Below are 17,750 nucleotides of genomic sequence, written 5' to 3'. Positions count from 1 at the left end.
GTAGATGTTTACGCATGACTGGAGAATGTTATTTGCTTACTTTTGTGATAATAAACTAAACGGAGAAAAGACGGCCGTGTGGTGTTGTTGTTACTTGTTACATAATCTGCTGGTCTTGAGGCACGATTGGATAAAATGATAAGATGATGTAAATTCATAAAGATGTTGATGTCAGATGAATCTGCGAAAGGGAGCTGCCTGGAGCCCAGAGGACGTCAAGGTACCAAGGTATGCACAGAGAAGAGGAAAAACACCCTTAGCAGCCTCCAAAAATCTTGTGAAAGCTTTAGGTTTATATTCATTGAAATGTGATATTTTTAACAATTCGGCACATATAGGTTAGTACAGTAAGTACACCATGCAGCATGTATTTGGATATAATCTCAAACTTTAAGAATGGTTCCTTGTTTATTTATTCCTAGTATTGGCTCCCATGCCGTTTGTTTACCCCCTATCAAAAGTACAAGTGCAAAATCTTAAGCTATGTTCTATCGATAAACCAATTTCTCAAGTAACAGCTCCAAAATATCAGACATAAAGGACTACAATATGCTTGTGAGAGCTATATTCACACTTCACAGTATAATTTATGCAAGCGTCATACGGTGGAAAATATCAGATAAACTGATCTTTGCAGTTCTGTGTTGATTAGCTAATATTTCAGTGGCATTTTGATTAACGTTATGATTTATTTCTATTTGGAACAAAAATTATGGTTTAACAGATTACATGTTTACTGGGCAGTGGTGAGAAGGGCTTTGTGTTTGTGTGAATCTTGCGTGACTGGCTAATGGCTAGCCATTCACTAGCCTTACAGCTAGCTGATGGCTGCTAAGTTCTCCCAGCCTAGCAACGGTCTGAAGGCTATCTCCCCAAATTCTACAACAATGTCTTGTTTACTAACGTTCATAGTTGATAACGTTACAGCAATACAGTTACGGTTTCGTACTCACTGTAAGATCAAGTGTTTAACGTTTATGTTAGCTTATTGTTTTGAATAGAATGTTTGAACAGCCCACTGGAGCTAGCCTCGGTAGCTGCCGCCATGTTGAATAGTGAAAGAACTACAACGCACAGGCGCTTCTCGGTGGCGTCACACCCGGTCTCACCTAAAGCCCGCCCGTAGCTCACGTTGATTGGGTCGCCTGGGCGCGGGCCGGTTTAAACTCCAATCTTGAGCCGAGGTCAGATGGAGGTGGGATTGTGAATTTGTGGAACAATGCCGCCCCCATCTGGCGGAGTCAGGTTACCTAAAATCCAGACTACCTCACTGTTCCTACCAAGACTTTGAGACAACGGGACAGACCCCACGCCAGTTTAAAGCCAAACAAACAACAATAGCCTACTCAGTGGAGTCCAGATATTGCATCTCACTTCCCATGAAACCAGGCTTAGATTTTGCTTTTCAATTTCTCTCCATCATGTCTTTGATCCTGTGAATTAAAAAAAGCTAAAGTTCCCTCCTCCTGATTAAAGAATGGAGGCCTTGCATCTTAGACACAGCTGGTTTGCCTCAGGGTTTTCCAGGGAAGCAGCTTCTCTCATGTAGACAGATTGAAGACACCAGCTTTCCTGGCAAATTGTTTGAAGGCAGACTGTGTTCCAAGACTTACACAGCATCAGTCAATAGTTTCTATTCCAAAGCACCTCTCAAACATTGTCTTATTTCCTCAACACGACAGGGGGGTTTTCCCTCGAGATCTAATTCACTAACTGTGATTATCTGGATCAGCGCTACTTAATGATAATACTGTACATACTACATAATGCTACAAACTCTGGAAATCCCAGGCAATTCTCGGCCAATCACAGGGAATACGCCTCTGGTTTGAGCAGTAGTGCTGCGTAATTATGATATTGTCGGACAGTGGTGGGAGATGTGGCTGCTGGGGTAGCGCACCTAGACCAACTTGAACAACCAATCAAAAACCAAGATGAGATGAGAAACACAGCAGCTCATAAGATCAGAGGAGGAAGAAATGGAAATACTATATTGCCATCTCATTATTGGTTAATAGTTTTGTACACTGTATTTCTGATGATTTGGTTGAGTGATCTTTTGTGGATGGTGGAGGGTTTAAGGTTTACATTGGCGCTCCCTAGTGGCAGTTGATGGCAGCATCCTGTAGCAGGTCTGTCTGGCTGGCTGTGTGGGGCATGGATGTATTAAAAGAACTGGATAGGGGACCTGCCACGCCCACCCATGCATTCGGACGGAGGTAGCTCATTGGCGCATGAAGCCATCATGGGGGCTTTTTCTTCCTGGTTTTACTTCCTGACTATGCAGCCCAAGGCGAAGTGCGCATGTGTGCCATGACGTGTTCCATGACGTCTCCCACCCCTCCCACCCATGGATTGTATTACAAGAAGAAAATACCCCCGTATACGGCTCTTAGTGCCTTCTGAAGAAAAGAATGCCCCATAAAAAATTAGTTGATAATTAAAAGAGTCGTTTTATACTTTGAGTGACACCCGGAAAAAATTCCCCTGGGTTTAACAGCTGCCGGAGTCCCCATGCAAGTGGATGGGAATTTTCCTTTCTGGGCTGCATGGCGTCACGTGACTTGCAATACAGAGCTTCGCCAGCATGTTCAAATGGCTTCAAAGCCCAGCGCTATTCCTGGGGGCTTGGTGTGGGGGCTCCTCACCAAGTCTGCCCAAAATGGTTTTGATGTTACACAAGGCATTGTGGGTATGGTAGTCTATTTCTTGTCATTGGCTGCCAGTGCGTCATAGAATTGACTTCAAAACATTGGCGTTTTTAGGGGTTGCCAAACACCCTTAAATTTCAGCTAGAATAAGACAGACAGGCAGAAAGCTAGAGTAAGAGAGAGGGCCGTGTAGAGCCCAATCCAACAGTGCTAAGGTAAGTTGACTGTGAAAATAGGTCGGTTTTGAGTCTAGATTTGAACATTTCAACTGAAGTAGCTTCCCTGAGTCTAAGTGGATTCTGATAAGGAAATGGCTCCATCTAGTGGAAAGCAGTAAAATATTAAAATTGGAAATTTTGAAGCCTGAAGTCCAGGATGCACAGAATTGACTCACTGCATAATTTAAGATATAATTGCATATGATTTCAGTCCAGGGGCATGCACAGCACAGATAGAGCCCAGGTGGTGCCTGAGCACCTGCCGTTTTGGCTCTTTTTGACACGTCCGCTGCCAACATGATGTTTTTCAGAAACTGCAGCGGACTCCTTTTAAAGCTAGAGTGAAGATCCTGCTATCATATGATATACTAGAAGGCCTAGGCATCCATGACCAAGGCGATGGCGAAAGAATTGGAGTTGGTCCAAAGGGGCTGCACTGTGGCTGCCCACTGCTGATGTCACTGTGTTGAGGTGAGGTTGTCCAGTCTGATGTCACTGTGTTGAGGTGAGGTTGTCCAGTCTGATGTCACTGTGTTTTGTGGTGTTGTTGTCCAGTCTGATGTCACTGTGTTTAGGTGATGTTGTCCATGTCCAGTCTGATGTCACTGTGTTTTGTGGTGTTGTTGTCCAGTCTGATGTCACTGTGTTTAGGTGATGTTGTACAGTCTGATGTCACTGTGTTGAGGTGATGTCCAGTCTGATCTGATGTCACTGTGTTGATGATGTTGTCTAGCCTGATGTCACTTGAGGTGATGTTGTCCAGTCTGATGTCACTGTGTTGAGGCGGTGTTGTCGATTCTGCTCTCACTGTGTTGAGGTGATGTTGTACAGTCTGATGTCACTATGTTGAGGTGATGTTGTCTAGCCTGATGTCACTTGAGGTGATCTTGTCCAGTCTGATGTCACTGTGTTGAGGTGATGTTGTCTAGCCTGATGTCACTGTGTTGAGGTGATGTTGTCCAGTCCGATGTCACTGTGTTGAGGTGATGTCCAGTCTGATGTCACTGTGTTTTGTGGTGATGTTGTCCAGTCTGATGTCACTGTGTTTTGTGGTGATGTTGTCTAGCCTGATGTCACTGTGTTGAGGTGATGTTGTCCAGTCTGATGTCACTGTGTTTTGTGGTGATGTTGTCTAGCCTGATGTCACTGTGTTGAGGTGATGTTGTCCAGCCTGATGTCACTGTGTTGAGGTGATGTTGTCCAGTCTGATGTCACTGTGTTGAGGTGGTGTTGTCCAGTCTGATGTCACTGTGTTGAGGTGATGTTGTGTAGCCTGATGTCACTGTGTTGAGGTGATGTTGTCCAGCCTGATGTCACTGTGTTGAGGTGATGTTGTCCAGTCTGATGTCACTGTGTTGAGGTGGTGTTGTCCAGTCTGATGTCACTGTGTTGAGGTGATGTTGTCCAGTCTGATGTCACTGTGTTTTGTGGTGATGTTGTCCAGTCTGTGGTGATGTTTTCCAGTCTGTTGAGGCGGTGTTGTCCAGTCTGATGTCACTGTGTTTTGTGATGTTTTCCAGTCTGTTGAGACGGTGTTGTCCAGTCTGATGTCACTGTGTTGAGGTGATGTTGTCCAGCCTGATGTCACTTAATTGAGGTGATGTTGTTCAGTCTGATGTCACTTTGTTTTGTGGTGATGTTGTCCAGTCTGATGTCACTGTGTTTTGTGATGTTTTCCAGTCTGTTGAGGCGGTGTTGTCCAGCCTGATGTCACTTAATTGAGGTGATGTTGTCCAGTCTGATGATATCACTGTGTTTTATGGTGATGTTGTCCAGTCTGATGTCACTGTGTTTTGTGGTGATGTTGTCCAGTCTGATGATATCACTGTGTTTTGTGGTGATGTTGTCCAGTCTGATGTCACTGTGTTTTGTGGTGATGTTGTCCAGTCTGATGATATCACTGTGTTTTGTGGTGATGTTGTCCAGTCTGATGTCACTTTGTTTTGTGGTGATGTTGTCCAGTCTGATGTCACTTTGTTTTGTGGTGATGTTGTCCAGTCTGATTTCACTGTGTTTTGTGGTGATGTTGTCCAGTCTGATGATATCACTGTGTTTTGTGGTGATGTTGTCCAGTCTGATTTCACTGTGTTTTGTGGTGATGTTGTCCAGTCTGATTTCACTGTTTTGTGGTGATGTTGTCCAGTCTGATGATATCACTGTGTTTTGTGGTGATGTTGTCCAGTCTGATGTCACTTTGTTTTGTGGTGATGTTGTCCAGTCTGATTTCACTGTGTTTTGTGGTGATGTTGTCCAGTCTGATGATATCACTGTGTTTTGTGGTGATGTTGTCCAGTCTGATGTCACTTTGTTTTGTGGTGATGTTGTCCAGTCTGATTTCACTGTGTTTTGTGGTGATGTTGTCCAGTCTGATGATATCACTGTGTTTTGTGGTGTTGTTGTCCAGTCTGATGTCACTGTGTTTAGGTGATGTTGTACAGTCTGATGTCACTTGAGGTGATGTTGTCCAGTCTGATGTCACTGTGTTGAGGCGGTGTTGTCGATTCTGCTCTCACTGTGTTGAGGTGATGTTGTACAGTCTGATGTCACTATGTTGAGGTGATGTTGTCTAGCCTGATGTCACTGTGTTGAGGTGATCTTGTCCAGTCTGATGTCACTATGTTGAGGTGATGTTGTCTAGCCTGATGTCACTGTGTTGAGGTGATGTTGTCCAGTCTGATGTCACTGTGTTGAGGTGATGTTGTCCAGTCTGATGTCACTGTGTTTTGTGGTGATGTTGTCTAGCCTGATGTCACTGTGTTGAGGTGATGTTGTCCAGCCTGATGTCACTGTGTTGAGGTGATGTTGTCCAGTCTGATGTCACTGTGTTGAGGTGGTGTTGTCCAGTCTGATGTCACTGTGTTGAGGTGATGTTGTCCAGTCTGATGTCACTGTGTTTTGTGGTGATGTTGTCCAGTCTGTGGTGATGTTTTCCAGTCTGTTGAGGCGGTGTTGTCCAGTCTGATGTCACTGTGTTTTGTGATGTTTTCCAGTCTGTTGAGACGGTGTTGTCCAGTCTGATGTCACTGTGTTGAGGTGATGTTGTCCAGCCTGATGTCACTTAATTGAGGTGATGTTGTCCAGTCTGATGTCACTTTGTTTTGTGGTGATGTTGTCCAGTCTGATGTCACTTTGTTTTGTCGTGATGTTGTCCAGTCTGATGTCAATTTGTTTTGTCGTGATGTTGTCCAGCAGGGACGTGCAGAGAACATTAGAGGGGCAGGGGCTCAAATTCATAAAAGGGCGCTACGGAAATTTGAGGCAATTTGAAGGCCAATTTAGGGGTATAACTCATTTTAAATATTCCGATTTTAACCAGATTTAGAGGAATATCTCATTTTAGGATGAGACTTTGACAAACATACATACCTGATTCACGTTGACTGACTGATATATCTGGCAGACTGTGTGCGCCTGTGCTGCTGCTGTCCGTCTGCATGGTTGCTCTGGCTGAGTGGAGTGCGCACTGCTGGAGTGGGTGGGGACGGGCCACGTGCGTTTTTGGGTTGGTGCCTTCAGGGGCGGTTTAGAAAAACACTGCTCCATGCAGAGGCCTATTACAAATGGTGCATTCAAGGCCAAGAGAGCTCGGAAAAGGCATTTCTCTTTGAATGCTGCCTTCAGTGATGGCATGGAAAGGGCAATTTCCATACAAAGCACCATTAGAAATGCATTCATGGTCAGGAAAGGGCACTTTTTATTTTATTTTTTTCATGTGTCTGAGCTGTTTGTTTTGTTCATGTGTTGTTGGAATGAAAATGAAAAATGTATTATAATAATTAACACATTGACTGCCAGCCGTTTTTTTTTGCTGTAGGTAGCTTCTGCCAAGCCGTTTTTTGAGGATTCTGGCTCATTTTACAAGAGCCGAGGATTATTTTCTGCTTGGAGTTTGTGAACATACAATATCTCAAAAGTACTAATAGAATGTGTACTTTCTCTGTCTAAAAGAGTTAGTTTGTAGAGTTAGTAGTTATGTAAGCATTAGCAATTGAATACAGCATGGTTTTAGCGTCAGAAAAAATATTCAGAGATAAACGGCTTTTTGTGAAATTCGATCACTTTAACCATTCATTTTTGGCATCAGTAAGACCTAAACAATAGTTTTGAACAGTAATTTCCTCCATAACAGCAGGAAACTCCCCTCTGCTCAACTCCTCCCTCCGTGGGCGTTCTTCTTGGCTGCAGCGCCCTGTCACAAGCACTTTCCTACCTGTGCAAATGCACTTTCTCATACTCTCGACCTCTCAAATAAATTTCTGAATAGAAATTAAATTACTCTAAATTAGAGCGAAAAAGAAACAAAAAAGAATGGGTTGAAAATCCCATTCTAAAAGCCTTTTATGGCTGTTTCCAATTTGCAAAATAGCCTGCTGCACCACAAGCGTGTCACCAGTCTCACTGCCCCGCTGCCGCTGTGCGGCTGTGCCTGGCTGTGCCTGTCTGCGTGGCCGCTCCCCGAGGAAGCCCGGCTGGACTCGCCCGCCTCCCGGAGCCCTGGCCGAGAGCTCCGATGAAGCCCCTGCGACTCTGGTCATATTTACGCTGCGTGCCTCAAAGTGTGCTCCATCCGCAATCCACCATGCACGTTTGCAATCCCGCACCGCCAGCAATCAGCGCGGAAACGAAAGCGCCTCCGCCAATCCATTTTCATGAGAATGGAAATGGATCACACTGCTTTTTGCTTGCCTTCCTACTTCCTTGTCGCCACTTAGTGGGTCGGTGGAATGGGTTGTACACGTTGTACACGTCCAATACTTATATAAGAGACGTAAAAGGGTTAGATCAACGTCCCACCGTCAAAAAAAAAAAATCGATTCTGAAAACGTGTTTACACGTCGCTGGCAGTCAACAGCTGGATTCTGAAAACGTGTTTACACGTTGTTGGCAGTGAACGTGTTAAAAAAAAAAAAAAAAAAAAAAAAAAGGGCACTTTTTACAGACTGAAAAAAAGGCAGGGGCTCAAGCCCCCTTTCATGTCTATGTGTGCACGTGCCTGTTGTCCAGTCTGATGTCACTGTGTTTTGTGATGTTTTCCAGTCTGTTGAGGCGGTGTTGTCCAGCCTGATGTCACTTAATTGAGGTGATGTTGTCCAGTCTGATGATATCACTGTGTTTTATGGTGATGTTGTCCAGTCTGATGTCACTGTGTTTTGTGGTGATGTTGTCCAGTCTGATGTCACTGTGTTTTGTGGTGATGTTGTCCAGTCTGATGATATCACTGTGTTTTGTGGTGATGTTGTCCAGTCTGATGTCACTGTGTTTTGTGGTGATGTTGTCCAGTCTGATGTCACTTTGTTTTGTGGTGATGTTGTCCAGTCTGATTTCACTGTGTTTTGTGGTGATGTTGTCCAGTCTGATGATATCACTGTGTTTTGTGGTGATGTTGTCCAGTCTGATGTCACTGTGTTTTGTGGTGATGTTGTCCAGTCTGATGTCACTGTGTTTTGTGGTGATGTTGTCCAGTCTGATGTCACTTTGTTTTGTGGTGATGTTGTCCAGTCTGATGTCACTGTGTTTTGTGGTGATGTTGTCCAGTCTGATGTCACTTTGTTTTGTGGTGATGTTGTCCAGTCTGATGTCACTTTGTTTTGTGGTGATGTTGTCCAGTCTGATTTCACTGTGTTTTGTGGTGATGTTGTCCAGTCTGATGTCACTGTGTTTTGTGGTGATGTTGTCCAGTCTGATGATATCACTGTTTTTTGTGGTGATGTTGTCCAGTCTGATGTCACTGTGTTTTGTGGTGATGTTGTCCAGTCTGATGTCACTGTGTTGAGGTGATGTTGTACAGTCTGATGTCACTGTGTTGAGGTGATGTTATGTCACTAAGCTTTCAGTTAATTTTAAGGAAACAAGTTTGGTTGCTACGAGATAGGGGAGAGATGTAGCTGATTGGGCGAAGAAGCCTGAGAGTAAGAGGATATGAAGTGATGATTGGCTGGCTAGCCACCAACAACAGAAGCGCGCGCGCGAGAGAGAGTGTGTGTGTGTGTGTGTGTGTGTGTGCGTGTGTGTGTGTGTGCACGTGGGTGCGTGCGTGTGTGTGTGTGCGTGCGTGTGTGTGTGTGTGTGTGTGTGTGTGCGTGTGTGTGTGTATTGTGGGAGTCTACACTGTGAGATGTCTTCATCTTATTTGAGGGAAAGTACATGGGGAAAGCCCTTTGATTGCATTAGAACACCACAGACAGAGTGCCATTTCTCATTTTCCCAGGTTTCTAGCCGACCATTTCCAGTATGACACAATCTACCACAGGCAGTCCTACATGTGGAGAAGCTGACATGATGTCTGAGTTCATCTTTTTTGTCAATTCATTCTTCGTCGTGTGTAGGCAGCAATCACTCCTAGATCATCACTAGGCATCAGTCTGGCTTCTAATGGAGAGTGTGGAGTTCAATATCAGCACAGATCAGTATCGGTCCATAAAGACTTTACAATTAAATATATCATTGAATGCTCCATGCTTGACTGAATAAATGCTTGGCTGATTTGAATAGAATGGTTGAGTTTAGTCTCAGGGAGAGGCGGGTGAACCTGTTCAAACAGGATTCATCTTATAGTTTTGTTTGACTGATTAGATTAGATTGGATACTGTAATGAGCACACACAGCCATGACGTCATCACTGATGACATCATCACAGCCAGGCTGCTGGAATTTGTTTTCATAAACCAGGTTCCAACATAGACAACATCACACATGCAATAAATACAATACTGGTTAAGTTAAGTGAAGTTATCCTTTATTTATCCCCATGGGGAAATTCATCCTCTGCATTTGACCCATCCTCTACTAGGAACCTTCCTAGAACTAGGAGCAGTGGGCAGCCGCGGTGCAGCCCGGGGACCAACTCCAGTTCTTTTGCCAATGCCTTTGTATGTATGTATATATATATATATATATATATATATATATATATATATATATATATATATATATATACAAATAATAATGTTAGTGTAGTGCACACAGTAGCACAACAGACACTCTGTGTTGTGTCACACACACACGGACACTTCTCATTTTATTATTAAGAGTGAGAAGTGCCCGTGTGTGTGTGTGTGTGTGTGTGTGTGTGTGTGTGTGTGTGTGTGTGTGTGTGTGTGTGTGTGTGTGTGTGTGTGTGTGTGTGTGCGTGCGTGCGTGCGTGCGTGCGTGCGTGCGTGCGTGCGTGCGTGTGTGTGTGTGCCACAGCTATTACCGCTTTACGTACGATCGGGCTGAAACTTTCAGTAAGTGTAAAGAGCACCCGTGTGCGGGTGACCTGACAGAGGCAGATTTTTTAATTAAGGTAATTGCCCCAATTACTTAATGATGTGATGTCACTTGAGCAATGATGTTATCAGTGATGTCATCCTTCCTGGCTGAGCAGACTGGATGGTCCAACTCCCACTGGTCCACTAGTATGTAGGAAGTCAAATGTGAGAAAAATGGCTTTTAAACATTCCACAATGCTGTATTTTCTACAGTGGCATAATAACCCCTGTTTTACATCACCTACGTCGTTTTGGAGATTGGTTAAAAAAAAAATCCAATATCACACATCCCTAATAGACCAGAACTGCGTCGCGTCTTCAAGCGCCCAGCTCCAGGGCCGCGCCCCTTTTTAGGGGAAACCCACCATAGTAAACGACGGTACAAGAAGCCGAAACCACTTCAAACAAACTATTTAAAACGGTTTAATTTGATAGAGATATGCCGAAGAGTTGCTGTGTTGTTATAGTTTCACTAACAATAAAAAAAAAACAAAAAACTGGTCTGCGATAGGGTAGGCGTGACACCGTCAATGTGGACGATGCATGTAACCTGGTGGAAACTGGATACAGCGTTCATATAAGGCAAGTACCTCGTGTCGATGTATCTTGCGTATTCTATAGCCGGCCGAGTTGAAATATATTGTCATGTCATGGTGTCTTTGGGTCATTTATAAAGGAAATTAATTCTGTTATTTTTCTATAGATGTTTTGGGTACTGCTATTTTACATTGAAGTCAACGCGAGTGGCTTGTGTTATCCCCTAAAAAGGGGCGCGGCCTTCAAGTTTTGCAAATTACCCGGATGTGCTGTTCTGGTCTATGGGGAGTTTTTGTGTGCCCTGGTGGTCTAAATGCTGTTCCAGGGCTTTTCCAGCCTGACTGAGCACAATAACATTGTAGTGGGGAAACACTGTATGCTTCTGTTTCTCACGCAGGAAATGAAACTATGTTGCCTGGATCCCAAGAAGCAATGTGCAGTAAACATTAAATACAGCGTACAGTGTGGGATTAACCGGCACAGCAAAGCAAATGCAGCAGGTGGTCTTCCTTATTTGTACCACTTACACCCTTTCAATGGTGCCGTTTGAAGGCCTTAAGTCCACTCACTTTGTCCCCGTGTCTGTTTTGGTAGATACCACAACACTGTCTCTGATCACCTGAGAGATACCACAACACTGTCTCTGATCACCTGAGCAGACATCCTGCACACGCCATGGAAACCACACCGCTGTGTGCAAAGCGGCCATAGTAAACTGTATCCATGTCCACACACTGGACACAATGAGCATGTGTGACGATCACACAGTGAAGCTAACACTCTCTCTCTCTCTCTCTCTCTCTCTCTCTCTCTCTCTCTCCAGCCAGCTCATCAGTGTGAGTGCTGTGGCGTAAAGTGAGGAGTGTCTTGTTTGAGGAGGATGAACTGAGGAGAAAGAGAAGAAGTCAGCGCACAATAAGCGCTCGTCAACTTGGTATATGAAGTGACTTAAGCAAGAGACTGGAGGATCAGGCAGCAACAAGCTTCTCCAGGGTGACTGAGCCAGAGACAAGTGCTTCATTTGAAAGGGAGGATATAAATAATATCGCTTTATATAGACGTCTTTTAACCTATTTGACTGCGAGCCGGGTGTGTCGCTGAATATTAGGATACTGCCACATTGATCAAAGGTCTGTTAGAAGTGGGCTTAAACAGGGACTTACATAGCCTGCTAAAGCAGCCGCTCACATTTCATTCGGTACCAAATGTAATGTGAGTTCACGTGACCGGCTGTTTTACCAGGCTAGGACTTACAGTCATGTATGAAAGAAGTATAAAATCCATCTGCATTGTAACCCACATTGGTCTCGTGCTTCTTATAATTTACATTTTTACCATCAGCAGTTAGGAAATATAGCAAGCATAAAGTCAGTTACAGTCAGTTACAAAATAAATCACACTGTTTTTAACACTCAAAAGGCCGAGTCCCTAAGCCATCAAGGTCACACAGCCTCCAGCGGTCACACAGCCTCCAGAGGTCACACAGCCTCCAGAGGTCACACAGCCTCCAGAGGTCACACAGCCTCCAGAGGTCACACAGCCTCCAGAGGTCACACAGCCTCCAGAGGTCACACAGCCTCCACAGGTCACACAGCCTCCACAGGTCACACAGCCTCCAGAGGTCACACAGCCTCCAGAGGTCACACAGCCTCCAGAGGTCACACAGCCTCCAGAGGTCACACAGCCTCCAGAGGTCACACAGCCTCCAGAGGTCACACAGCCTCCAGAGGTCACACAGCCTCCAGAGGTCACACAGCCTCCAGAGGTCACACAGCCTCCACAGGTCACACAGCCTCCACAGGTCACACAGCCTCCAGAGCTCACACAGCCTCCAGAGGTCACACAGCCTCCAGAGGTCACACAGCCTCCAGAGGTCACACAGCCTCCAGAGGTCACACAGCCTCCAGAGGTCACACAGCCTCCAGAGGTCACACAGCCTCCACAGGTCACACAGCCTCCACCAGTCACACAGCCTCCACAGGTCACACAGCCTCCACAGGTCACACAGCCTCCAGAGGTCACACAGCCTCCAGAGGTCACACAGGGCGCACATCACACATACACTGCAGGGGTATTCCAGTAGCTATATTAATACAACGTGAGTTTCAGTTACCTTTGCACATTAACAGAAATACATGAAATAAATACTTTTTGACTTTTATAGTTTTGAGTACATTTCAGAGCCTGTACTTTTTTTTTTTTACTTTTACTTGAGTAAACAAGTAGAATCAGTAGCCCACTTCTACTTCTACTTCTACTTTTGCTCACTGGGAACGATTGCTTTCGTTCTGTTCCGTTCCGTCCCGTTACGCACCCGGGAACGATTGCCCCCCCTCCCCTCTCCCCCGCTGGTCAGCTTTCACATTACAATATTTATTCCGCGCTCGGAAACGGAACAGAGTGCACTTGCGTCATCAACTATGCCTGGAGTTTATCCTCGCCCGTTTGTTGTCTATGTGGTTCGGAACGGTTGGCTTTCACACTCGCAAGTGTTCCGGGCACGCCAAAGCGCTCCCCAGACCACCTTTTCAAGTGGATCTTGTCACGGCTCCCTGTTGTTACCTGTTGTTGTGAACGGAACTCGACGTTCACACTCGTCAAATGTTCCGAAACCGCGGTCAATTTGGGGACAAGTGTGCTCGGGAACGGTACCGGGGCACCAGTGAGTAAAGCACCCAACTGTAGCCTACATCTACTTAAGTGAAGAATGTGTGTACTGTACTGTACTGACTGTCATGCTGTAATAAAGTGCACTGGCCCGATCCCAAACGCTGCAAGTCTTCTTCATTTGTGACTCGTGACTGATAGCTCACTAATATGCTGCACGACTTCCACCTCACTGTGACGGGGCGATGTGGTAAAGGAGTGATGAGGTGGTAAAGGAGGGGTGAGGTGGTAAAGGAGGGATGAGGTAGTAAAAGGAGGGGTGAGGTGGTAAAGGAGGGGTGAGGTGGTAAAGGAGGGGTGAGGTGGTAAAAGGAGGGGTGAGGTGGTAAAGGAGGGGTGAGGTGGTAAAGGAGGGGTGAGGTGGTAAAAGGAGGGTGAGGTGGTAAAGGAGGGGTGAGGTGGTAAAGGAGGGATGAGGTAGTAAAGGAGGGGTGAGGTGGTAAAGGAGGGGTGAGGTGGTAAAGGAGGGGTGAGGTGGTAAAAGGAGGGTGAGGTGGTAAAGGAGGGGTGAGGTGGTAAAGGAGGGATGAGGTAGTAAAGGAGGGGTGAGGTGGTAAAGGAGGGGTGAGGTGGTAAAGGAGGGGTGAGGTGGTAAAGGAGGGGTGAGGTAGTAAAAGGAGGGCGAGGTGGTAAAGGAGGGGTGAGGTTGGTAAAGGAGGAGCGAGGTGGTAAAGGAGGGGTGAGGTGGTAAAAGGAGGGTGAGGTGGTAAAGGAGGGGTGAGGTGGTAAAGGAGGGATGAGGTAGTAAAGGAGGGGTGAGGTGGTAAAGGAGGGGTGAGGTGGTAAAGGAGGGATGAGGTAGTAAAAGGAGGGCGAGGTGGTAAAGGAGGGGTGAGGTTGGTAAAGGAGGAGCGAGGTGGTAAAGGAGGGGTGAGGTGGTAAAGGAGGGGTGAGGTGGTAAAGGAGGGATGAGGTAGTAAAAGGAGGGTGAGGTGGTAAAGGAGGGGTGAGGTGGTAAAGGAGGGGTGAGGTGGTAAAGGAGGGATGAGGTAGTAAAAGGAGGGGTGAGGTGGTAAAGGAGGGGTGAGGTGGTAAAGGAGGAGTGAGGTGGTAAAGGAGGGATGAGGTAGTAAAAGGAGGGTGAGGTGGTAAAGGAGGGGTGAGGTGGTAAAGGAGGGGTGAGGTGGTAAAGGAGGGGTGAGGTGGTAAAGGAGGGGTGCGGTGGTAAAGGAGGGGCTAGGTGGTAAAGGAGGGGTGAGGTGGTAAAGGAGGGGCGAGGTGGTAAAGGAGGGGTGAGGTGGTAAAAGGAGGGCGAGGTGGTAAAGGAGGGGTGAGGTTGGTAAAGGAGGAGCGAGGTGGTAAAGGAGGGGTGATGTTGGTAAAGGAGGAGTGAGGTGGTAAAGGAGGAGTGATGTTGGTAAAGGAGGAGTGAGGTGGTAAAGGAGGGGTGATGTTGGTAAAGGAGGAGTGAGGTGGTAAAGGAGGGGTGATGTTGGTAAAGGAGGGGTGATGTTGGTAAAGGAGGAGTGAGGTGGTAAAGGAGGGGTGATGTTGGTAAAGGAGGAGTGAGGTGGTAAAGGAGGAGTGATGTTGGTAAAGGAGGAGTGAGGTGGTAAAGGAGGGGTGATGTTGGTAAAGGAGGAGTGAGGTGGTAAAGGAGGAGTGATGTGGTAAAGGAGGAGTGAGGTGGTAAAGGAGGGGTGATGTGGTAAAGGAGGAGTGAGGTGGTAAAGGAGGAGTGATGTGGTAAAGGAGGGGCTAGGTGGTAAAGGAGGGATGATGTGGTAAAGGAGGGGCGAGGTGGTTATTCAAGAGGAAAAACACCTGGCTGGTTGCAGGACATTTGGGGGCAGGTTGTGACAGAGGCGGATCACAGGGTGGGATATAAAATGTGCTCTCAGAGCTGCACAGGTCATTTCAATTCAAGGTTGCCTGTAAAGAATCCAATGGAACGCCAAGTTCCCCTGATGACATATCTCCTCATCTTCCACATCGCCTGTGTGCAGATTTTCTCTGCAGAGTCAGGAATGAGACCCACACTGGGATGGCGAAGAGGGGCTACCTGGACTGCCAACACTCGCCCTCCATTGACCTCAGGCAGAGAGAGACAGGCCAGGCTACCTGACCACGGACAGGCCAGGCTACCTGACCACGGACAGGCCAGGCTACCTGACCAGGGACAGGCCAGGCTACCTGACCAGGGACAGGACAGGCTACCTGACCACAGACAGGCCAGGCTACTTGAGCACAGACAGGCCAGTCTACCTGACCACAGACAGGACAGGCTACCTGACCACAGACAGGACAGGCTACCTGAGCACAGACAGGCCAGGCTACCTAAGCACAGACAGGACAGGCTACCTGACCACAGACAGGCCAGGCTACCTAAGCACAGACAGGACAGGCTACCTGACCACAGACAGGCGGCCAGGCTACCTGACCACAGACAGGCCGGGCTACCTGAGCACAGACAGGACAGGCTACCTGACCACAGACAGGCCGGGCTACCTGGGCACAGACAGGCCAGGCTACCTGACCACAGACAGGCCAGGCTACCTGACCACAGACAGGACAGGCTACCTGACCACAGACATGAAGATGCATGTAATGCTGGAGCGTCTGGGGAGATAGAGAACGAGCCGCTGCATGAAGGTTTTGGAGCATTTTCAAGGAAAAAAGCAACCAACAGAGACCATATGGTGCTTTTTGGCAGGTTCAACTCTGACACGGTGAGTGCTGAACTAACACACAGGTTTTAAAGCTATTCTTCCCTACAAAGACTCTAAAGAGTAGTAGATGGGTCAGTTACACTGACATTTTTATTTCCTGTTTTGCAAAAGCATTGTTGCAAAAGTGGGCTGTATCATTTAGTAGCATTTAAGGGTCATTCTAAACGCTGTGTCGTGAGCTTTATATGGCAGCCTATAGATGTCACAGTGGGGGGAAATATAGGCTCATTAACAAGAAACTTATTGTTATAACGAGAGCAATATTTTCACGTCATAATGACATTTTCTCATTACAACATACCAACTTACAGTATCTCATAACTCGTTATAACAAATGATCTTGTGTGCCATTATAACGAGAAGCGTTTCTTGTTTAAAGATGAGTGAGTCTGATTGAGTTGTCTCATTTCATGAGCCTGAGTCAACTTGATTAAATCATGTCAACAAGCCATTCTCAATGTCTCTGATGTCCATAGGGTGTTTCCTCATGAGGCTAGAGATCTTTTTCTCATTATAACAACATTTGAAAATTTCTTGATATCTCATAATAGCAACAAAGGTGTCTCGTTATAATGAGATATGTTGTAATAGAAAAGTATAATTAAGCAATATAGCATGAGAGCCAGTGTGTTGTGGCAAATATATCCCGCTGATCAGCTGTTATCCCACGAGGCCGCAGGCCGAGTGGGATAACTGCTGAGCAGCGGGATATATGCCACAACACACGCAGGTCGAGTGCTATATTGCTTTTATAAAACGGTTTCCAAGTATGATAATATAATAATAATAATACTATAAGTCCGACTGGCATGGTATTCTGATAGAGTCAGTTGAAACACTACTGTAAGGCGGGACCGCAAGAACGTGCGGGTGATTTGATTGGATCATTCTGGAGACTGAAGTTGACATTGGCCAATCCTGGCGCTTGCTGAGAAGCTGAGAGCTTTCTGGAAAGCCCGACACGCAGCTCGAGCGCAGCGCTGCATTCTCAGCGCTTGCTGAGAAGCTGAGAGCTTTCTGCAAAGCCCGACACCAACTAACGTTACGGGGTTAAATGCGGGGTTAAATGCGGGGTTAACAGCCTTTTTTTTGCAAAGAAGACATTAGCCCGCGTCTATTCTTGTACAAAACATAATTTTCTGCGAAGTATTAGTAAAGTTATAAGCGAAGATCGATTCACAAGGATCTGACAGCTGTCTCCGCCATTTGTTTTTTCTACATTGTCATTTGAGGTAACCAAAGCCTTTTAGTAAGAGAGTTGCCATGGCAACTCATAACCCATGGCCATGGGTTATGAGAGTGGGTTACGGGATTTATACAATGGCTGTGAACCAATCAGATTGCTTGATTTGAGAGAGCCGTTTTATAATAGAAATTATAACATGGAAATATCTTGTTATAACGAGAAAAATATCCTGTTACAACGAGAAAAAGATCTCATAACAAGATTACCCCCCGCTGTGACTTCAATACGCATGCCGTACTTTGCCCTAAAACACACACATATATGATAGTAACTTGTGTTCCCCTTGAGGGCAGTATGTATGTCACAACAATAACATCATTTCAACATGATTCTTTCAGCATGGCTGTAATGGAATCCAGACAAGGCGCTGCGGCTCACAGTCACACTGCACAGGATGCTTAGGACTTTACACCTGTAACTTGTCCAGGGGAAAGTGCCAGCTCAAGGGACTGTCACAACAGACAGGTACACAGACTTCTTTCTTTTCAAGTGCTACACCACTTTGGGGGAGT

Source organism: Poromitra crassiceps (assembly GCF_964638095.1).
Source record: "Poromitra crassiceps genome assembly, chromosome: 2".
In the NCBI taxonomy this organism is placed as follows: Eukaryota; Metazoa; Chordata; class Actinopteri; order Beryciformes; family Melamphaidae; genus Poromitra; species Poromitra crassiceps.
The sequence above is the reverse complement of the archived record's forward strand: the minus strand, read 5'-3'. Positions refer to the sequence as shown.